The sequence below is a fragment of the Odocoileus virginianus genome, chromosome 6 (assembly GCF_023699985.2).
Source record: "Odocoileus virginianus isolate 20LAN1187 ecotype Illinois chromosome 6, Ovbor_1.2, whole genome shotgun sequence".
Classification (NCBI taxonomy): domain Eukaryota; kingdom Metazoa; phylum Chordata; class Mammalia; order Artiodactyla; family Cervidae; genus Odocoileus; species Odocoileus virginianus.
The window spans coordinates 62212339-62236918 of NC_069679.1; positions in this window are offsets into that span (position 1 = coordinate 62212339).

The window sequence follows — 24580 nt, forward strand, 5'->3', positions numbered from 1 at the left end:
CAAGAATATCAACAGAGGATGGCGGTGTCAAATAGTAGCTTTAATAAGAGCATTGCTGCTCAGAGATAGGAAACTTGCAAATGCTGAGTGTGAGGTAGAAAATGCAGAAAAAATCACATGGAAATAAATGCCGAATATTCAAGACAAAGGGTGAGATGGACCTATTTCACCCCAGGGATGGAACACAAGTAGAATAACCTTTAATTCTCACCCTATGCATGAATACAAAACACATATCTATTCTTGGAAATTTTTCCCAATGAATTACAATTCAACTATAAATGATATGTTTAACACCAGAGTCATAAGAGTTTCTATTAATTGGTGTGATAAATTAGTTTGCAAATCAGTTGCTTTTCTGCTATTTTCCATCTGGTCCTTCACCATGTCATTTAGGCATTGCATTGTCATGGTAGACAACAGAGAAATTAATCTCATCACCTGTGATTCTTTTAGAAGACAGTATATATAAGTGAAGGATCCCAGAAAAAGGAATCTAGCAGAGGTCCCTAAATCATTTGAATTTGCTATTCCATATACCCATTCACACAGCTGCAGTTTTCCCCCAGTCAATTGGGCCCAAAATATAAGTGGGAAGTCCCAGAAATAAACAATCAATAAGGGCTTACCTGGTAGCTCAGCTGGTAAAGAACCCACCTGCAATGCAGGAGACCTGGGTTTGATCCTTGGGTTGGGAAGATCCCCTGGAGAAGGGAAAGGCTACCCACTCCAGTAATCTGGCCTGGAGAATTCCATAGACCATGTAGTTCATGGGGTTGCAAAGAGTCACATGACTGAGTGACTTTTACTCTACTTTTGTCTTAGACTGCACACTGTTATGAGAAATATGATGAAGTCTCAAACAACTTGGCCAAGATGTGAATCATCCTTTGTTCAGTGTATCCTGAGTGTTGGTCACTGAGTTATCTAGGTTATCAGATGGACTGTTGCAGTATCACATCACAGTGCTAAGTTTAAGGAACACATTTTACATATATATATTTAACTTAATAATGGACCTAAAGCACAAGGGAAGTGAGGCTGGCAATTTGCATGTGCCAAAGAGAAGCCAAAAAGTGCTTCCTTTAAGTGAAAATGTGAAAGTTCTCAATGTAACAACAACAACAACAACAAAAATATGCTTAGGTTTCCAAGATCTGTGATAAGAACAAATACGAAATTCCAAAGAAAGAAAGAAATTTATGCTAGTTTTGTTGTCATTCCTCAAACTGCAAAAGTTATGGTGTGTAAGTGCTAAAAGTAAAAGGCATTCAGTTCAGTTCAGTTCAGTCACTCAGTCATGTCCGACTCTTTGTGACCCCATGGATTGCAGCACGCCAGGCCTCCCTGTCCATCACCAACTCCCGGAGTTTACTCAAACTCATGTCCATCAGGTCAGTGATGCCATCCAGCCATCCCATCTTCTGTCATCCCCTTCTCCTCCTGCCCCAATCCTTCCCAGCATCAGGGTCTTTTCCAATGAGTCAACTCTTTGCATGATGTGGCCAAAGTATTGGAGTTTCAGCTTCAGCATCAGTCCTTCCAATGAACACCCAGGACTTATCTCCTTCAGGATGGACTGTTGGATCTCCTTGGAGTCAAGGGACTCTCAAGAGTCTTCTCCAACACCACAGTTCAAAAGCATCAATTCCTCGGCACTCAGCTTTCTTCACAGTCTAACTCTCACATCCATACATGACCACTGGAAAAACCATAGCCTTGACTAGACAGACCTTTGTTGGCAAAGTCATGTCTCTGTTGTTTAATATGCTATATAGGTTGGTCATAACTTTCCTTCCAAGGAGTAAACGTCTTTTAATTTCATGGCTGCAGTCACCATCTGCAGTGATTTTGGAGCCCAAAAATAAAGTCTGACACTGTTTCCACTGTTTCCCCATCTATTTCCCATGAAGGGATGGGACCAGATGCCATGATCTTAGTTTTCTGAATGTTGAGCTTTAAACCATTAAATTCACACAATAAGATATTTTGAGAGAGAGAGACAGAGACCACATTTGCTTAACTTTTACTAAAATATACTATTGTGCTTTATTTTGTTATTAGTCCCTGTTAATCTCCCACTATGCCTAATCTATAAATTAAGCCTTATCATAGGTATTTACATACAGGGAAAAAAGCATAGTGTATACAGGATTCAGTATCATCTGTGGTTTCAGGCACCCACTGTGGGTTTTTAGAATGTATCTTCCACGGATAAGGGGGTTGACTGTAATTGGTAGTTGTTCTTACCAAGTAAGAAACAACACTTTTTCTTTTTCTTATGTCAAGGGCAACTTCTAGTGAACACTTAACCAGAAAACACTTCTTTCCTTGACCTTTCCTTAATTCTGCCTCTCCTCCACTTCGGTCATGTAGTTATTTCATTCTTTTGCCTTCCTCCCTATCCAGGATCCCTTCAAAACTGGATCTCAAAATATCTATAGTATAAGTCATTCATAACTATGGAGAAAATGTAGTCATCATTTAGAAGCACTGGGATTGCAATGCTGGCCCCAGAAGGCCTGTTTTTGAATTCTTGCTCCGCTGTGTCTCCCTGTGTGATTTGGAGTGAGTCAATTCATCTCTCTAGGCCTCAATTCACTTAAGCTGACAAGGGGATGGGGGGTAATCAGACCCTCTGCAGAGGGAGTTATGAGGTTTAAAGGAGTAACTAGAAAGTAGCCTTGTACAAAGTTCTTCATCTCTGAAAGCCTTACAATTTGGGAGCTTGTATCCAAGTATATCATTAAGGAGTACACTAGAAAATTCTCCAAATATGTTCATGGACCTATTGAAAACAAAACAAGAATCTTAAAGAAACCATATTAAGAAAAGTCTCTATCTAGTATGTTAGTTTTACCAAAAAAATTAAATATATATTTTACATTATCTTATCTAGGTAGGAAACAGTTATTTTAGTAATCTCTAGTAGTTATATATGGATAATAATAGATACTTTAGAATTGCTATATAGGATTATAATTTTTGAATACAAAGAATTTACAAATATATAGAGAGAGTTCTTCATATGATGTTTTACTATCCTTTTATAAAAATAAAAAGACCAAGAGTAAAGTAAGCAAAGTGATTTTTAAAATTTCACTTTGAAAGGAAAAAAACAGATGATTACTGAATCAACACTACCAGTGCCAAAGAAATTTGACATGCCTTCAAAACAGTCTAATCTTTATTTCTAAAAATATTTTGATATAATAAAAAAAATTTGACATAATAAATGGTAAAGACCAGAAAATGGAAAAAAAAAAAAAAGAAAGAAAGTATCTTTGTACAGAGGAATGCCAATAAATGATAGCTATTCATATTATGGTACCTATTTCCCACAGTCTCTGCATTATAAATCTTATTTCAAATTGGAATAAAGGAAATTTGGTGGGGGTGAGAAATCAGACTATGCTACTTAAATATAAAACTAAATGAAAATGTCAATTAAAACCTATGTTAAACCAATATTTCAGAATTTGTGATAAATGAAACTGGGGAAGGAGATTTACAAAAGACTTGGGACATCTTTTAGGATCCAGCAGTTATCCATGAATTACTCACTTGCTGGGTGTTCCAGGGTACCCTAAGATGCCCACAAAGACCAGGGTTAATTAGATCCTATTTGTTCATTTTTGCCTTTGTTTCTTTTTGCCTTAGGAGATAGAGCTAAAAAATATTGCTATGTTTTATGTCAAAGAGTGTTCTGCTTATGTTCTTTTCTAGGAGTTTTACGATTTCAGGCCTTACATATAGGTTTTTAATCCATTTTGAGTTTTTAAAATATGGTATGAGGAACTGTTCTAATCTTATTCTTTTACACACAGCTGTCCAGTTTTCCAGAACCTAGTTAAACTTAAAAGAAAAAAAAAAATGGAAAGCCATTTACACAAAAAGGAAATCTGTGACAAAATGAGAAAACAACTAATGGAATGGGAGAAAATATTTGCAAATTACATGCATAAGGAGGGTTTAATATCTAAAGTTTATAAATAACTCATTCAAGTCAATGTCAAATAAACAAAAATCCAATTAAAAATGGGTAGAAGACCAACTAGACATTTTTTCTAAAGAAGACATACAGATGACCAAAAGGCAATGTGAAAAGATGCTCAATATCACTAACCAGAAAAATGCAAGTTAAAACCAGAGTGAGATACCACCTCATACTTGTTGGAATGGCTATCATCAAAAAGAACACAGATAACAAATATTGTTGAAGATGTAAAGAAAAGGGAACCCTCATACAGTGTTGGTGAGACTGTAAATTGATTCAACTACTATGGAAAGCAGTAGAGGATTCCTCAAAACACTAAAACTAGACCCCTGTGTGGTCAAGCAATTCCACTCCTGAGTATATATTCATAGAAAATAAAAATACCAATTCATGAAGATACATTACCCCAGTGTCCATAGGAGCACTATTTACAATAGCCAAGATATGGAAACACTCTAAGTGTCCATCAACAGCAGAATGGATAAAGAAGATGCGTCTCTCACACACACACACACACACACACACACACTGGGATATTACTCAACCATAAAAAGAGTGATATTCTGCCATTTGTGATACCATGGGTGAACCTAGGGAATACTGTGCTTTGTAAAATAAGTCAGACAGAGAAAGGCAAATACTACATGTTATCACATATGTATATGTGGAATTTAAAAGATAAAAAGAAACAAATGAATATAGTGAAACAGAAAAGGCCCACAGATATAAGAACAACTAGTCTTTACCAGTGCGAAGAGGAAAGGGGGTGTAGAAGAGATAGGAGACTAGAAGACATAAATGACTGTATAAAATAAATAATCAATAAGGATACAGCATGGGGAGACATACTTATTATTTTGTAATAACTTTGAACAGAATCTAATCTATAAAAATATTGAATCACTATGTTGTACACCTGAAACCAATATATTGATAATATTATAAGTCAACTATGCTTGAAAAGGCCTCTTGAGAGTCACTCGGGCAGCAAGGAGATCAAACCAGTCAATCCTAAAGGAAATCAGCCCTGAATATTCATTGCAAGGACTGATTCTGAAGCTGAAGCTCCAATACTTTGGTCACCTGATGTGAAGAACTGACTCACTGGAAAAGACCCTGATCCTGGGAAATATTGAAGGCAGGAGGAGAAGGGGGTGACAGAGGATGAGGTGATTGGATGGCATCGTAGGCTCCATGGACATGACTTTGAGCACACTCTGGGAGATACTGAAGGACAGGGAAGCCTGGCGTGCTGCAGTCCATGGGGATGCAAAGTTGGACATGACTGAATGACTGAACAACAACAACAACATACTTAAAGAAAAGAGATGAGTGTTCAGAAGGAAATATGCCAAAGTCTGACCATACTTTAAAGTGAGTAAAGTTGCTCATTCGTGTCCAACTCTTTGCAACCCCGTGGACTGTAGCCCACCAGGCTTCTCCATCCATGGGATTCTCCAGGCAAGAATACTGGAGTGGGTTGCCATTTCCTTCTCCAGACCATACTTTAGCTGGCTCTAAAGTTATCAGGTCAATGTAATGCATTTGCCATAATTTTTTAAAATAATTTTTTTTCTTAATTTAAGACTATCAGCTAGCTAGGAAGAGAATTCAGGAAAATATATGAAACATTATTCCAAAATTGAAATACCTACTAAGATCATTGACTTGCACAGGACAGGTGCTCAGTATATATAGAAGGAAGTCCCTTCTGTCAGTTACCCTACAAGTAGGAAAGAAGAAATTATGACATTTGAAAAGAATCTTCCAGAAGGTTTGCTGCTTAAGAAAAAGTTCAACACCTTAATGAAAACATATTGCAGAGACTTTTTTAAATAGAAAAGTATCATGAACACTGGTTTTTAACTGCAAACAAACAAACAAAAAAATAGACATGTTTAGTCTCTGCAGAAACAGTGAGCTTTGCTTGTGGCAAATTCATATAACTTCATAATTCCACCAGAGGCAAAGTGTCAGAGTTTTCCCTCTTAGGAGCTACATTCAGGAGCTATATTCCCAGTTGGAAATGTGAAATTTTACATCAGAAAGAAATATGGGTATGTTTTGCAAAAAACTAAAATTGATCATCTTATTTTGATTCTAAGTGAGACCAAAGCATCTCATGTAGGATAAGGAATGATAAAGGAAGAGGAGGAGGTAAGATCCGGAAACAGGAGAGGAAGAAGGGATGGGTAATGGAAGTACTGTGCAGAAGAGATCCTCAGAAATATCAAAAAGGAAAGGATACAGTGTAAAAACCAGGTTCAGCATATCAAATCCCCCAACCAACACCCTGAGACCAGGACTTCTTTTCCTGGACTCTATTTCTGCTAAATCCAACCTCTTCTCTTTGTGCCTGCCTCTGGTATTTTCCTTTGATAAAAAGTGTGCCAGATTTTATTATACAATTTCAAAGAGAAAAGATTTTGCTTTTGTATTTGGACTGAATTTTTAAGATGTAATTTCCTAAAACAAACTTTGGAGAAGAGCATGAAAGTAAAACTTTTTAAGATATTTCACAAATATTTGATCCTTTTTCCAAAGGATTGCAAAGCCTTGTACATCTTGAGCTTTTTCCTGTGGGTTCCAGCTCTTTGCCTGCAGAATTTTCAATCTACATCATGTATCAGGCACAGAAACTGAACTTGGAAGGGTTTGGTTTTAATCCCATTAATGAAGTATTGTTATTGGAGGTAGGCTTGAGAGCATAAAATAAAGCTCTAAAAAATGGCTTCTTTATTAAATAAGTCTTTTCAGTATCCCTGGAGACCCTTTGAACATTCATTTATTTTGTAACCCAGCCAGCATTGTGTCTTCTATTCTTTAGACATAGGAAATAAGGTGAAGACATTTAAACATCAGAAAATTCAAAGGTTTACTTTGAGTACATGAAAACTTCCCCAGCCACAGATCAAAATAAGAACTTTCAATAATTACAGCTGCTCTTATCAGAATTGAATTACCTCTGAAATAAAGAAGACTGGGCTCATTCAATTTACCTTCACTACTAAACTCAAACTATTCATCCTAAACTGATAGTAAGAAAATCTGGATGGCATGCATGACATTCAGTGGCATATGGCATATAGTTCTGGCATATAGGACATTTCAGGAGGCAGAGACGATGGACGCACATGAAGACAGAGGATCATGTGCTTAGAGTCATGAAATAGGAAAGCATTCACCAGGAAGTCAAAAATGAAATACAACTTTATCCCATCTCCCAGTCCAATAAAGCGGTTAGATAAATGCTGAACTATCTGGAACAAGGAATCATTCAGGAAACACTGATGATGCAAGTACCATATTCCATGCTTCGAATGAAATAGAAGGAAAGAAATGAGAACTTCAGTAGAAATACACAGTTCTGCTCCAGTTTGGAAATAATTGTTTAATGGAAATCATTGGGTTATTTCTCCTTTAGTAGGAGTTTCATTAATGAGAAAGAGTTGACTGTACAGTTTGAAAAAACAGAACCTTTCAAACACATGGTAAGTAGTAAACTAAAAGGGTGAGCAATGCAGTTAGCAGCACTCAGAAATAGATGATGCAGTAAGATAGAGTGAAAGTGAGCCTGCATGGCTGGAAAGGCCTGTAGTCCAGAGGGTACTCAGATAGAGGACCTTTTCAAGAGCAGCTAAGCACTTACTAGTGTGTGCTAGTACATCACTGAGGTGTTGGATAAAAGAGTGAGATAATGAGTGAGAAATGGCAGGGACAGATTTACTGAAAACAGGAAACCACAGAGAATGGGCAATGGGCAAAAACAAAAGAGATAAGTCTCCTGAAGAACAGGGTTTAGTCAAATTAACTCAGCCCCCGACCACCTAAGGTTACCCTAAGTGCTTCTCAAGCTTAATTGTGCATACTGGAGGGAGAATCTTGTTAAAATGTAGATTCTGATTCAAGAAGGTTGGGCGAAGTCAGAAGTTTTGCTTCCAGGTAATGCTGGTGCAACACATGGAGTATCGAAGTAGCTACGGGTTAATCCGGCCAGTTTAGGGAAATCATCACAAATCGATAGATGTAGTGCATCCAGGTGCTTTAAAATAATGAAACAGCCCGGTCTCTGGAGTAACTTTGGATGTGACTCACCTTCTGTCCGCATGATTTGCATCTCTTCTTGCTGGGCATATAACTGAAAGTGTGTGATGAACGTGGCATCTGAATTTTCATTTGTCCATCGCCCCCATTTTCTAACTTTACAATCTAAGACAAATTTTCTGAGCCTAATTTCTCTAAAATGGTAGTAACTATACAATCCTCAATAGTGCTATTTTGAGAACCAAAAATGAATTAGCATGTAGTAAGCACGTAGTAAGAACTAACCAATATTAATCCTTTCTTCCATCCTATGTTTTGTGGGGCTTTTTGTGCTTAGTTGCTCAGTCATGTCCAACTATTTGTGACCCCATGGAGGGTTTCTCCAAGCAAGAACACTGGAATGGGTAGCCATTCCTTTCTCAAATAATAAGTGTAACTATCACTGACAGCCAACAATGGACAAAGCACTTTCACTGACGCTTTTATTTCGTCCTTTCTAATTCCATAAACAAGAGCTATGTTATTACTCTCTAAAGATGAGGAAACTGAAGTTCAGAGAGATTTAGTGGCATAACCAATAACCTAAGGCTTGAATTCCTGGAGAAGGTAATGGCAACCCACTCCAGTATTCTTGCCTGGAGAATTCCATGGACAGAAGAACCCGGCAGGCTACAGTTCATGGGGTTCCACGAGTCAGACATAACTTAGCAACTAAACCACCATTTAGCACACCTCAATTTACATTCTCCATCTATCTTATCCTTAATAAAAACTTTATAGCATGGCACAACGTGAAGTGAAACCATGCATGTAAAATGACTAGCAGAATTTCCTGTTTAATATAGGTTTGATCTGCTCCTTCCTAAAATGCCACTGTATTTTTTTTCCATTTACTTTTATTAGTTGGAGGTTAATTACTTTACAATACTGTAGTGGTTTTTGCCATACATTGACATGAATCAACCATAGATTTACATGTATTCCCCATCCCGATCCCCCCTCCCACCTCCCTCTCCACCCAATCCCTCTAGGTCTTCCTAGTGCACCAGGCCTGAGCACTTGTCTCGTCATCCAAGCTGGGCTGGTGATCTGTTTCACCCTAGATAATATACATGTTTTGATGCTGTCCTCTCAAAACATCCCACCCCTGCCTTCTCCCACAGAGTCCAAAAGTCTGTTCTGTACATCTGTGTCTCTTTTTCTGTTTTGCATTTAGGGTTATCGTTACCATCTTTCTAAATTCCATATATATGTGTTAGTATACTGTATTGGTCTTTATCTTTCTGGCTTACTTCACTCTGTATAATGGGTTCCAGTTTCATCCATCTCATTAGAACTGATTCAAATGGATTCTTTTTAATGGCTGAGTAATATTCCATGGTGTATATGTACCACAGCTTCCTTATCCATTTGTCTGCCAATGGGCATCTAGGTTGCTTCCATGTCCTGGCTATCATAAACAGTGCTGCTATAAACATTAGGTTTCACGTGTCTCTTTCAGATCTGGTTTCCTCAGTGTGTATGCACAATTCTATTTCTAGGTTTTTAAGAAATCTCCACACTGTTCTCCATAGCGGCTGTACTAGTTTGCATTCCCACCAACAGTGTAAGAGGGTTCCCTTTTCTCCACACCCTCTCCAGCATTTATTGCTTGTAGACTTTTGGATAGCAGCCATCCTGACTGGCGTGTAATGGTACCTCATTGTGGTTTTGATTTGAAAATGCCACTATATTGATGACAAGTAATTTGTCACTGTATTACAGTTTTCTAGGGCTGCCATAACAAAGTATCACAAACTGGGTGCTTAAAGAACAGAGATTTATTGTCTCACAGTTCTTGAGGCTATGTCTAAAATTAAGGTGTCATCAGAATAGGTCCTCTTGAGGACTGAGTGAAAGATCTGTTAGAACTCAGATCTACAACCCTTCTCTTAAGCTTGGCTTGTAGACAGCTGTTCTCCTTCTGTATCTCTTCACATTGCACTCCCTCTGTGTGTCTGTCTCCAAATTTCTCCTTTTTATGAGGACACTAGTCATATTAGGTTAAAGCCCACCCTAATGACCACATTTTAAATGATTACCTCTTTAAAGACCTTATCTTCAAATAAAGTCACATTCTGAGGTACTGGATTGCAACTTCAACGTATGAATTTTAGGAAAGCACAGTTCAACTCATAAATTAAGTCCACAAAGTAAAAAATGGAAACAAAAGTCTGAGCTCTGGAAGACGCAACTATGGACAGACGAATAGAAGACCTAAGAAATCTGAATGCCTAGTGCACATAGAGTCAGGGACAATGGGATACAAACAAGAAATAAAGCATCTCAAACTCTGAACACCAGGAAAACCCTGGAAATGATTGTAACTGATTCTCCCAAAGAGGGAAGAGAAGCAAAGTGTTGAAACAAGATATTTATTTGAAAACATATATTAGAAATAGTTACATCCCCAGGCATTCTCTGGTACATAAACAGGACTTATTTGATGGAGAAACTGAACATGAATATCCTAAACACAGGAAGGATTGGGGAGGGGGAGGCTTCCTGCTGAAAATAGGCAGGTTGACTTAAAATCAGCATATTGAATGACAAGACCCCACACCTCTTTTCTATATTCTGCTTTAGGAATATTGGCAGCCAGGCAAATACTGCCTCAGGCATGTAATTGGTAGACTGTCCTGTGGAATAATTGAATAGATTCAGGAAGGGAAAAAAAAAGGGTTCATAAATATTGAAATATAGGGTCCCCTTAGGAAACTTCTATATCCCTGCCCTTTAGATTTTCAGTGAAGGCTACAAGTTGGCCAGCTTTGACCATAGATATCAAATTTTTGTCTTTTAGTTCTTCATTCTTTTTAAAAATGATCTTTATTGTAAGATATAACACATACAGAACAGTGCCTAAAACATAAGTAAATATACTCAATAAAGTATCACACAGTGAATACCTATGCAGCCACTAGACAAGTCAAGACATAAAACACCTCCAGCAAACCAGAAACTACCACCCTTCAATCCCCATGGCAAAAAAAGATTTCTGCCTCCTCTCAAATATAACTGATATTTTGTATTCTAAACACCACTGTTTCATTTTGCCTGCTTTGGAATCTTGCATAAATGGATGTATTTAACACATATATTCCTTTTATCTGGCCTCTTTCCCCCAACATCATGCTCAAGAGGTATTAACTTGTGAATTCAAAAATGCTGAGTTTGTTTTTTACTGCTGTATAGTATTATTCGATGAGAATGCCACAATTTAATGCATCTACTCTACTGTATCTGTCACATATTTTTTTTCAACATTATATTCATGAGATTTATCCATTTTGTTGCAGGTAACTTCAGTCCATTTTCCACGTTGCCATAGATAACTATAAGCCAGTTTATTCAATGCTGTATAATGTTCCACTGTAAGAACACATTTTTATCAATTCTACTATTGATATACCTATCATTTGTTTTCATTTTCTGCATATTATAAATACTGATGCTTTGCATATTCCTGAATTTACCTCTTTATGCACATGTACAAGTATCTCCATTGGGTTTTTAACTAAAGGTGAAAGTATTGGGTCATAAGGTATGCATATTTTCCACTTCATATAGAAATTATTTTTTCCTAGCTATTTTGTACCAATTTACCTTCCCCAAAGTAGTCCTAGAAGTTTCCTGTTCCCTCATGTCTTTACCAACATTGGGTAGTTACAGTCTTACAATTTAGAGTGACTTACTCTTAAATAAAAATGTATAATGAAGATTAACAGCTATTTGAGGAAAACCTCCAACATGAAAGACAAAGACAGTGAAAACAGACTGCAGAAGGCATGGACAATAAAGAAAACAAATATTTTTTAAATGTTTTAGTAGCCTCAGGGAAGTGAAAAGCCATTAATTCCATATTTTTAAAAAAAGAATGTCTTTATTGAATAGAGAATAAGAAAATACTAAAATTCATTGGAAGGATTGAAAGATAAATTTAAGGATTTCTCCCAATCTTAAGGGGGGAAGAGAATAAAGTGAAAGATTAAAGAAAGTTTAAAAAAAATCCAAGCGGTCCCACTACTAATTTATAGGAGTACCAGGAAGAAAAAAGAAAAATTAGAAAATAGATGAAAGGAAATGATCGAAAAACAGTTACAGGAAAAATTCCTAGAAGAACATGCATTTCCAGATTAAAGGGCTCCTCAAGTGCTTGTCACATGAACTGACACAAAATAGAAACCATACTAACCCATATTATCAATTAATTTTGGAACACTGATGATAGAAAGAAGATTCAAAAAGATTCAGAGTATAAATCACAGACTATATACAAAGGGAGTATAATTTTTAAAATGAGTCAATGGGGCTCCACAAGAGCAACATAGAAGTTAGAAAACAATGGGGAGAAACATACACTTCAAATTTGGGAGGTGAATAAGCCAGATATCTGAGCAAAAAGGAAGATATAAAACAAAAAGCTGACAGCAAAAATCACATGTGGTTTCATTACACTGATACACTGGGATAAATGTATGGGCATGGATGTGTAAATGTAAGGATGTTTTCTTGTGTGTGTATTATTAAATGTAATAAAATATATTAAAATATTCTGAGGGTAATCATTTCCAACAGAGCACTGTCTAACTAACCAAGAGATCAATAATGTATGAGAGTAGAACAAAAACATTTTTGGATGATAAACATGCCTAATTGCATCCTATGCACACTTTCTATGTACACTTTCTGACAAAACATGGTCCACTGGAGAAGGGAATGGCAAACCACTTCAGTATTCTTGCCTTGAGAACCCCATGAACAGTATGAAAAAGCAAAAAGATAGGACACTGAAAGATGAATTCCCCAGGTAGGTGGTGCCCAATATGCTACTGGAGATCAGTGGAGAAATAACTCCAGAAAGAATGAAGAGATGGAGCCAAAGCAAAAACAGCATCCAGTTGTGGATATGATTAGTGGTGGAAGTAAAGTCCGATGCTATAAAGAGCAATATTGCATAGGATCCTGAAATGTTAGGCCTGTGAATTAAGGCAAATTGAAAGTGGTCAAACAGAAGATGGCAAGAGTGAACACTGACATTTTAAAAATCAGTGAACTAAAAATGGACTGGAATGGGTGAATTTAACTCAGATGATCATTATATCTACTACTGTGGGGAGGAATCCCTTAGAAGAAATGGATAGCCATCATGGTCAACAAAAGAGTCTGAAATGCAGTACTTGGATGCAATCTCAAAAATGAGAGAATGATCTCTGTTTCCAAGGCAAACCATTCAATATCACAGTAATCCAAGTCTATGCCCTGACCAGTAATGCTGAAGAAGCTGAAGTTGAACAGTTCTGTGAAGATCTACAAGATCTTCTAGAACTCACACCCAAAAGAGATGTTCTTTTCACTATAGGGGACTGGAATGCAAAAGAAGGAAGTAAAAAAATACCTGGAGTAACAGGAAAATTTGGCCTTGGAGTACAGAATGAAGCAGGGCAAAGGCTAACAGAGTTTTGCTAAGAAAACACACTGGTCATAGCAAACACCCTCTTCCAACAACACAAGAGAAGACTCTACATGGACATCACCAGATGGTCAACACCACAATCAGACTGATTATATTCTCTGCAGCCAAAGATGGAGAAGCTCTATACAGTCAGTAAAAACAAGACCAGGAGCTGACTGTGGCTCAGATCATAAACTCCTTATTGCCAAAATCAGACTGAAATTGAAGAAAGTGGGAAAACCACTAGACCATTCAGGTATGACCTAAATCAAATCCCTACGATTATACAGTGGGAGTGAGAAATAGATTCAAGGGATTAGATCTGATAGGCAGAGTGCCTGATGAACTATGGACAGAGGTTCATGACATCATATAGGAGGCAGGAATCAAGACCATCCCCAAGAAAAAGAAATGCAAAAAAGCAAAATGGTTGTCTGAGGAGGCCTTACAAATAGCTGTGAAAAGAAGAGAAGCCAACAGCAAAGGAGAAAAGGGAAGATATTCCCATTTGAAGGCAGAGTTTCAAAGAATAGCAGGAGAGATAAGAAAGCCTTCCTCAGCAATCAATGCAAAGAAATAGAGGAAAACAACAGAATGGGAAAGACTAGAGATCTCTTCAAGAAAGTTAGAGATACCAAGGGAAAATTTCACACAAAGATGGGCTTAATAAAGGACAGAAATGGTATGGATCTAACAGAAGTAGAAGATATTAAGAAGAGATGGCAAGAATATACAGAAGAACTATATGAAAAAGTTCTTCACAACCCAGGTAATCATGATGGTGTGATCACTCAGATAGAGCCAGATATCCTGGACTGTGATGTCAAGTGGGCCTTAGGAAGCATCACTATGAACAAAGGTAGTGGAGGTGATGGAATTCCAGTTGAGTTATTTCAAATCCTAAAAGATGATGCCATTATAGTGCTGCCCTCAATATGCCCCCAAATTTGGAAAACTCAGAACTGGCCACACGACTGCAAAAGGGCAGTTTCCATTCCAATTCCTAAGAAATGCAATGCCAGGGAATGCTCAGACTGCTGCACAATTGAACTCATCTCACATGCTAGCTAAGTAATGCTCACAATACATCAAGCCAGGCTTCAACAGTATGTGAACCATGAACTTCCAGGTTTCAAGCTGGATTTAGAAAAGGCAGAGGAACCAGAGATCAAATTGCCAATATCTGTTGGATCTTGGAATGAGTGAGAGAGTTCCAGAAAAACATCTATTTCTGCTTTATTGACTATGCCAAAGCATTTGACTGTGTGGATCACAACAAACTGTGGAAAATTCTGAAAGAGATGGGAACACCAGACCACCTTACCTGCCTCCTGAGAAACCTGTATGCAGGTCAAGAAGCAACAGTTAGAACTGGACATGGAAAAACAAACTGGTTCCAAATAGGGAAAAGAATATGTCAAGGCTGTAAATTGTCACCCTGTTTATTTAGCTTATATGCAGAGTACATCATATGAAATGCCGGCCTGGATGAAGCATAAACTGGAATCAAGATTGCCGGGAGAAATATCAATAACCTCAGATATGCAGATTTCACCATACTTATGGCAGAAAGTGAAGAAGAACTAAAGATCCTCTTGATGAAAGTGAAAGGGGAGAGTCAAAAAGTTGGCTTAAAACTCAACATTCAGAAATCTAATATCATGGTCCCATCACTTCATGGCAAATAGATGGGGACACAATGGAAACAGTGACAGACTTTCTTTTCCTGGGCTCCAAAATCACTGCAGATGGTGACTGCAGCCATGAAGTTAAAAGACGCTTGCTCCTTGGAAGAAAGTTATGACCAATCTAGATACCATATTAAAAAGCAGAGACATCACTTTGCCAACAAAGGTCTGTCTAGTCAAAGCTTTGGTTTTTCCAGTAGTCATGTATGTATATGAGAATTGGATTATAGAGAAAGCTGAGCACCGAGGAATTGATACTTTTGAACTGTGGTATTGGAGAAGACTCTTGAGAGTCCCTTGGACTGCAAGAAGATCCAACCAATCCATCCTAAAGGAATATTTGCCATGAATTTAAAAGCATAATTTGATGCTTTCAATAACAGCTCAACATTTTATAGGTAAGAAAACGGTCACTGAGAGGATTTTTTCCTTTACTCAGATAAGTAAATGAAAGAACCAAGAGTTTATCACATTCTGCCTGCAGTGAAAATAAAAGTGAAAGTCGCACAGTCATGTCTGACTCTTTGCAACCCTGTGGACTATACAGTCCATGGAATTCTCCAGACCAGAATACTGGAGTGGGTAGCCTTTCCCTTCTACAGGGTGTCTTCCCAACCCAGGGATGGGACCCCAGTCTCCCACATTGCCAGCAGATTCTTTACCAGCTGAGCCACAAGGGAAGCCCAAGAATACCGGAGTGGGTAGCCTATCCCTTCTCCAGTGGATCTTCCCGACACAGGAATCAAAACAGGGTCTCCTGCATTGCAGGTGGATTCTTTATTGGAACTTAATCCCCAAGCTACATGGCTCACAGAAACAAATGTGCACATCATTACAGGGCTAAAGGACTTGCTAAGATGTGACACAGCAAAGTCTTCTGATTCTAAATCCTATGCTCTTTTCATTAGTTATCTATTTCATCAGTTCAGTTCAGTTGCTCAGTCATGTCTGACTCTTTGCAGCCCTATGGACTTCAGCATGCCAGGCTTCTTTGTCCATCACCATCCATCTATTTCATACATATTTCATCTATTTCATATGTATTTCATCTATTTCATAAGTATTTCATCTATTTAATACATACACCATGCGTTCCATACATATTATCAATCATACAACTAATGAGAACCTATCGTATAGCATAAGGAACTCTACCCAGTGCTATATGAAAACCTAAATGGGAATGAAATCCAAAAAAGAGGGAATATATGTACATGTATAGCTGATTCATTTTGCTGTTCATTGGAAACTAACACAACTTTGTAAAGCAAATATACTCCAATAAAAAATCAATTTAAGAAATCCTATGTTCTTTTTAATCTACAGTATTTCATTAGAAAGCTCATATTTTCTTTTCATATTAACTCAAGTCAATTTGAAAACATTTCATTTTCAATGGAAACATTTACTTGAGTCAAAAAAAAATTAAACATATTTTGCATGTGGCAACTAGAAACTTCTCTCCTCAGGAAATCCTTACTGATTTGCTCTACCTGGAATGTCCCTGTCAGCTTCCTTCAACCAGAAATCTCCATTACTCCAGCCAGGATAATTTTGAATGGCTATCCAGTGCAACACCATTCAACCTGCTGCAGCTGGGTTATGCATCCCCTGGTCCCCAAAACAGAAAGGGAAGGAAAGCAGCAGTACTTAGAATACTGGTACTGATAGCTTAGGGTTAATGGTGTTGGATTCATGATCTCCAAAGATTTAGCTTTGGGACCAGGGTCCAGGCTTGATCACTCAAGAGCTTCTTTGGTAGCAGAGTTTTATTAAAGTATAAAAGGGACAGAGAAAGCTTCTGACATAGGCATCAGAAGGGGGATGGAGAGTGCCCCCCTTTGCTAGTCTTAGCAAGGGAGCTATTTACTTTTTTAGTTGGTTATTACAATAAATCAAAAGAATGTTTCAAGGTTGTAAAGATCTTACCAGACCCACACCCACAGTTTACATTTTTTTTTCATTTATTTTTATTAGTTGGAGGCTAATTACCTTACATCATTACAGTAGTTTTTGTCATACATTGAAATGAATTAGCCATGGATTTACATGTATTGATAACAGGATTAGTCAGAAGGTTTTCAAGCAGGAGAAACTGTCCTCAAAACAGTTGTCCAAAAAACAACAACTGTCCACTTGTTGTTACATAATCCTTAGTATAGAGTTGAAGCTGAGTTGTTTTGTTGTGTAATCATCAGCTCCTAGTTTAAAGAAAAAAAGCATTTTATGTGGCTAAGACTAAGGAATGTAGGGGGAAAAAGCTTTTGTCCTTTCCCATTCCTTGAGAATTCTTGACACCTATCTCCTCCTTGAGAGCCCCAGACCCATTTCTCCTCCTTGGGGACCCCAGACTTCTTATCCACCTGCCTACGAATTGGCTCTCACAGTACCAAAATTTAGAGCAAGCTTTTTCTCTCAAAGCACCCACTAGTTAAGATAGAGTGTCATTTAAGAAATGAAACAGCTAATTAAGCAAAATTTAAAAAAAATGAAAAAGAATTCAGTCCTTTCAACTATCAAGATTTTGAATGAAATGATTTAATGGAATTCACTAATTAAGATCCATGTGATCTGACCTCCAGATCCAATCTCATCAGACAATGCCCTTTCCCCTGTTTATTGACTAGACTCCGACTGCAAAGGCCTCCTTGTTGTTCCCTGGGTACAACAAAATGACTCCCAACTCACAGTCTTTACACCTGCCTTTCCCTCTGTCTGGAGCACATTTTCCTCAGATCCTCATGTGACTCACTTATCACTAATGGTCAGTTCAGATAGCACCTCTTCAAGCAAGACTTTCTTCACCATTCGCTATCAACTACACCACTCTAGCTAGACCAGTACACCTGTCACTAAACCCTGCTTCAACGTCTTCAGAACATTTAATGCTATTTAAATCTCATCTGCAAAATTTTTATTTCCTGTATTCCCCTAGAATATAAGGTTCATAATTTTTTTCACCTTGTTTATTAAAGATTCAGCAGAGTCTGGCATAGAGTATATAGTAACTAAGTGATTAAAGATGGGAAGGAGGGGAGAGAAGCATTTTCCAAGGTGGGACCCAGTCAGGTTATACCCAAGGGCATTTGCCAGTGTCAAAGCAAGCTTATTCCAAACCTCTGCCCTGACATCAACATGGCTGGAAGTGGGAGTCAAAGATGCAAAGCCCCCAGCTAAGAAAATGGGGCCCAGACACCAATTAGCAACAGAGAAGCAAATAAAAATGGTACTTGTTATGTGTAGGTACTGAACACAAAAGATATTTCAAGAAGACACACACCATGTCTTCTAAATCAAGCCAACCTGGAAAGTAGAAAAGTAGCAGTTAGAAACCAGTGACCATTTGAAAACTAGAATTTGAGATTCAGCTTTTTGAGGCTAGTGTCTAGGAATATAGCTATTCTCTATTTTAAGAAGTGGAACTGTCAGTGAAATGATCCAGAATGGTAATTTAATAATAGTCTTCACTGAGAAGAGCTATCAAATCACAAGTTTCTCTGAAGAATTTCAAGGCTTATTTATACGAGCCACCTTAAAATGTCTAAGTCCAATTTGGAAAGACCTACAGTCACTCCTTCCAAAAGTGAAGCAACTTTTTCTAAGTGAAGAAGTTAATTCATGTCAGCCTAGTGCAGAATACTCCAGCAGAGACAGGCAAAGTCCTTTCAACTTAAATTATAGCACTAAGCAACAATGAAATTTTCGGGTGGTTTGTAAAAGGTGGGGCCAGGAAAAGAGTTGTATGGCCTTCACCTCTCATAAGAGGCAGAGGACCCTCTTGCTTCTCACTGTCACCTGAAGCTCAGTAGTATTCCCACCGATGCAAACAAGACCACTTGGGCTAAGAGCTTTATGAAGCTCATAAATCAACTGCTTGCTTCTCTTCAGGGACTGGAAGAGCAGGACGAAAGGTAGGGAAATTAGAAAAGCAAAGATGCCAGTATTTGTAAAATCATCCCTCCAAAATTTAGCTGAATGGATTTCAGTACTCCTTCCCATATTCCTTTTTGAACTGAACATGGTACAGTGCAACACTAGGTAGAATCAGCTGATCCAGCAGCACTGCTTGGTCCCCCATAGGGACCAGTTGGTCTACTTTTAATTTCATATTTTTGATTTGGGGATATATCCTTTGAGGCTATGAGCTTTCCCTCTCTCCTATGTCTATTTTGTTAGCTAGTGCAGTGGTTTTCAAAATGTGCTTCTCACACCAGTAACATCACCATCACAAGTAAGTTCGTTAGAAGTGAAAATTTGGGGGTCCCACCCCAGACCTACAGAATCTGAAATGCTGGAGTCCAACAATAAGTGCTTTATCCAGCCCTCCAGATGACTCTGATGCACCCAAAATTTAGAGAATCTTTGAGTTAGGATAATTCTAGCCTCTCTAAACAAGAAAACCTCTAAATTTTCAGTGACTTAACATAATAAACTTTCATTTTCCACTCATATAATGGCTCAGTGTAGTCATGGCCCACTTTTTCCCATGTGTTGATTGAGGCAGCCAGACACCTTCCATCCTCAATCTCTTTTCTCTGACTACAGCCTCAGAGTTCTCTGCATAGTTCTAACTGGATGGAGAAAAAGAATAGAGAAGTTCTGATAACATCTTAGAATCCTTGGCTTGAAAGTAGCACACATCATTTCCATTCATGTTTCATTGCTAAGAACTGGTGAATTGTTCATATTTAGATACAAACAGGATCAGAAAATATTTTTCCTGGTGGGGTCATGTCCCTCTAACACAAATGAAGATCAGGGAAGAAGGAGCACAAATCTCCACCATAGATTCACAAACTGTACCCTATAAACTGTGGGGTAGCCAGGGTGGAACTAAATGATTGGCCCCTGGAACCTCTCCTCCAAACATAGGAGCTTTTCAAAATTTTAAAGTGTAAATGTGGTTGTTGTTAGTACTATGCTAAAGAGGGGCTTTCCAGGTGGCACTAGTAATAAAGAATCCAACTGCCAATGCAGGAGACATAAGAAACACGAGTTTGATTCCTGGGTCAGGAAGATCCTCTGAAGGAGGGCATGGCAACCCACTCCAGTATTCTTGCCTGGAAAATCCTATGGACAGAGGAGACTGGTGGGTTACAGCCCATAGTGTTGCAAAGAGTTGGACATGACTGAAGTGACTTAGCACACCATGGAAGAAGAGACTTTTGCTGTGGTTTCTCAAATGTCAATGTACATATCAACAACCAGAGAATGTAGTTAAAATTCATAATCTGATTTATAGGGCCAGGATAGGGCTTGTTGTTGGTCTTTCACACACCAGAAACACTCCTATCTCAGAGCCTTTGTTTCCTCTGACCAGAATTGCTCTTCCTCAAAATATACTTGTGGTCAGCTAACTCTCTTCGCTCCTTCAAATTTTTACTCAAATGCCACCTTCAAAAGAGACCCACCATGACCAGTTAATTTATTTAAAGATTTGTTTATTCTTGGCTTGCAGATTTTTTTTCTCCCTGTATTCTCACACCCCTGAAATCTCTTCCTCTGCTCATAAGGGGCCAGTCCTGTCAGATTAAGGCCCCACCCTTGTGACCTCATTTAACCTTTATTATCTTCTTAACTCCAAATAAAGCCATTTTGAGAGTCAGGGCTTCAACATATGAATTTGATGGGGGGTTGGGGTGGGGAGGCACAATTCACCCTGCAATGGTGAGATTATGTGCATATAGTTTATATGTACATACTATTGGTGTCTTTACACATTTACATGTGCAAATATATTCTGTAGTTCTAAAATTGTTAGATTTTTAGTTACCCACCTCATCACACAGAAAAAGTGACAGTTGGTCATTTTTCAGGAGCCCCACGGCCACCCTGGGGCTTCCCTTGTGGCTCAGAGGTTAAAGCGTCTGCCTGCAATGCGGGAGAGCTGGGTTCGATCCCCAGGTCCAGAAGACCTCCTGGAGAAAGAAATGGCAACCCACTCCAGTACTCTTGCCTGAAAACTTCCATGGACAGAGGAGCCTGGTAGGGCTACAGTCCACGGGGTTGCAAAGAGCTGCACACGACTGAGCGAGTTCACTCCCACAGCCATCTTCTCTCACTGTGCTAATGAAGTTTCAGGGCCCAAAGTGCCTGACACTGCAGCAGAGAGGCAGCGATGACTTGGCTGGAGGCTGAAAAGGTGAGATCCCCTCTCATATTTGGAAAGCAAAAGGGTTTGTTTCCCCTCTAGCTACATATGTTTCTTACAAATAGGATGATAACTATAATTCATCTGAAATCTTTTGTACTGTCAGGGGAATATACTGAATTATAAATATGTATAATTCTATCACCCTCCTCTTTGGCAGGGAGGGAGATTTCCTTGTTTTTGTAATTATCAGAATTTATTGTATTTAGTGGGGTGACAGATGAAGAGGAAAATTAGGAAGCTAAAAAGGCCAACTTGTTCTACTTAAGGAAAAATTGCCTAATATCAGAATGTGAGGGAGATAAGTGTTTAAAAATGGAGTTTGAGGGCCTTGGAAAAGTGATAACAGAGAAAGGCAATGAAAAAAGAAAGGAAAGCATGAGAGATGTGAAAACAGCCTTAGAGGTTGGGATTGAGGAAGTGGGGGGGTGGGCAGTAAAAGGGTTTATTAAGGAATATGGCTCCCTTTTTATCTTCTGAAAAAAATCTGTTCAGTAAATTTGTATCATGCTTCAGGGGTTTGTTTGGGGGTAATTTTATTTCTTTTTATTAAGCTTCATGAAATCACTGCTTTTGTTGATCAAAAATGTTTGATTAATCAGCAGTTCTATATGATCCAAGCTAACATTTGAGTTAAGTATAGTTGTTGCAATTCAATTTGATGGCAAGACAAAGAGGGTCCACAATATTCCAAATATATCTAGTACATAAGAATCTAAGGAAACCTGGAGAGGAACATGTGAGTAGGGGCCTAGAGGTCTCCTTCTCATCCACTAGCTGAAATCTAAGTCCTATCTTATTCTAGGTACACAGAAGGAACAAACTGAAAAGAAGGGTCCAAGATCTGATTCAGAGCCAATGTAACCGTGTCCTTTCTGACTCAAAGAATAGTCACATGGAGAGAGTAGCCTGTCACTTGCTACTTGGGTGACATGGATTATAGGAAAGAGAAGGTAGCTTGTCATGTGCTCTTATATAACACTTCAGTGCGCATGTTGGAATCTGAGGAAACGGATGCATTTTTCCTCCATTTGAGGATGTTAACCATGAAGATCACAACAAACTGGACAATTCTTAGAGATGGGTATATCAGACCACTTTGCCTGCCTCCTGATAAACCTGTATGCAGGTCAAAAAGCAACAGTTAAAACTGGACATGAAACAATGGACTGGTTCCAAATTGGGAAAGGAGTATATCAAAGCAGTATATGGTCATCCTGTTTATTTAATTTATATGCAGAGTACGTCATGTGAAATGCTGAGCTGAAAGAAGCACAAGCTGGAATCAAGATTGCTGGGAGAATATCAGTAATCTCAGATATACAGATTACACCAACCTTATGTCTGAAAGCAAAGAACTAAAGAGCTTCTTGATGAAAGTGAAACAGGAGAGTGAAAAATCTGGCTTAAAACTCAACACTCAAAAAACAAAGATCATGGCATCCAGTCCCATCACTTCATGGCAGAGATGGGGAAACCATGGAAATGGTAACAGACTTTATTTTCTTGGGCTTCACATCACTGCAGATGGTGAGTGCAGCCATGAAATTAAAGGTGCTTACTCACCAGATGGTCAATACCAAAATCAGATTGATTATATTCTTTGCAGCCAAAGATGGAGAAGCTCTATACAGTCAGCAAAAACAAGACCAGGAGCTGACTGTGGCTCAGATCATGAACTCCTTATTGCCAAATTCAGACTTAAATTGAAGAAAGTAGAGAAAACCACTAGACCATTCAGGCATGACCTAAATCAAATCCCTTATGATTATACAGTGGAAGTGAGAAATAGATTTAAGGGACTAGATCTGATAGACAGAGTGCCTGATGAACTATGGATGGAGGTTCGTGACATTGTACAAGAGACAGGGATCAAGACCATTCCCAAGAAAAAGAAATGCAAAAAAGCAAAATGGCTGTCTGAAGAGGCCTTAAAAATAGCTATAAAAAGAAGACAAGTGAAAAGCAAAGGAGAAAAGGAAACATATTCCATTTGAATGCAGAGTTCCAAAGAAGAGCAAGGAGAGATAAGAAAGCCTTCCTCTGCAATCAATGCAAAGAAATAGAGGAAAACAATAGAATGGGAAAGACTAGAGATCTCTTCAAGAAAGTTAGAGATACCAAGGGAACATTTCATGCAAAGATGGGCTCAATAAATGACAGAAATGGTATGGACCTAACATGCTTAGAAGATATTAAGAAGAGGTGGCAAGAATACACAGAAGACCTGTACAAAAAAGATCTTTATGACACAGATAATCGCAGTGGTATGATCACTCACCTAGAGCCAGACATCCTGGAATGTGACGTCAAGTGGGCTTTAGAAAGCATCACTATGAACAAAGCTAGTGGAGGTGATGGAATTCCAGTTGAGCTATTCAAATCCTGAAAGATGGTGCTGTGAAAGGGCTTCACTCAATATGCCAGCAAATTTGATAAACTCAGCAGTGGCCACAGGACTGGAAAAGGTCAGTTTTCATTCCAATCCCAAAGAAAAGCAATCCCAAAGAATGCTCAAACTACTGCACAATTGCAGTCATCTCACATGCTAGTAAAGTAATGCTCAAAATTCTCCAAGCCAAGCTTCAACAATACATGAACCGTGAACTTCCAGATATTCAAGCTGGTTTTAGAAAAGGCAGAGGAACCAGAGATCAAATTGCCAACATCCGATGGATCATTGAAAAACCAAGAGAGTTCTAGAAAAACATATATTTCTGCTTTATTGACTATGCCAAAGCCTTTGACTGTGTGGATTAAAATAAACTGTGGAAAATTCTGAAAGAGATGGGAATACCAGACCACCTGACCTGCCTCTTGAAAAACTTATATGCAGATCAGGAAGCAACAGTTAGAACTGGAAATGGAGAAACAGGCTGGTTCCAAATAGGAAAAGGAGTACATCAAGGCTGTATATTGTCACCCTGCTTATTTAACTTATATGCAGAGTACAGCATGAGAAACGCTGGGCTGGAAGAAGCACAAGCTGGAATCAAGATTGCCTGGAGAAATATCAATAACCTCAGATATGCAGATGACACCACCCTTATGGCAGAAAGTGAAGAGGAACTAAAAAGCCTCTTGATGAAAGTGAAAGAGGAGAGTGAAAAAGTTGGCTTAAAGCTCAACATTCAGAAAACTAAGATCATGGCATCTGGTCCCATCATTTCATGGCAAATAGGTGGGGAAATAGTGGAAACAGTGAG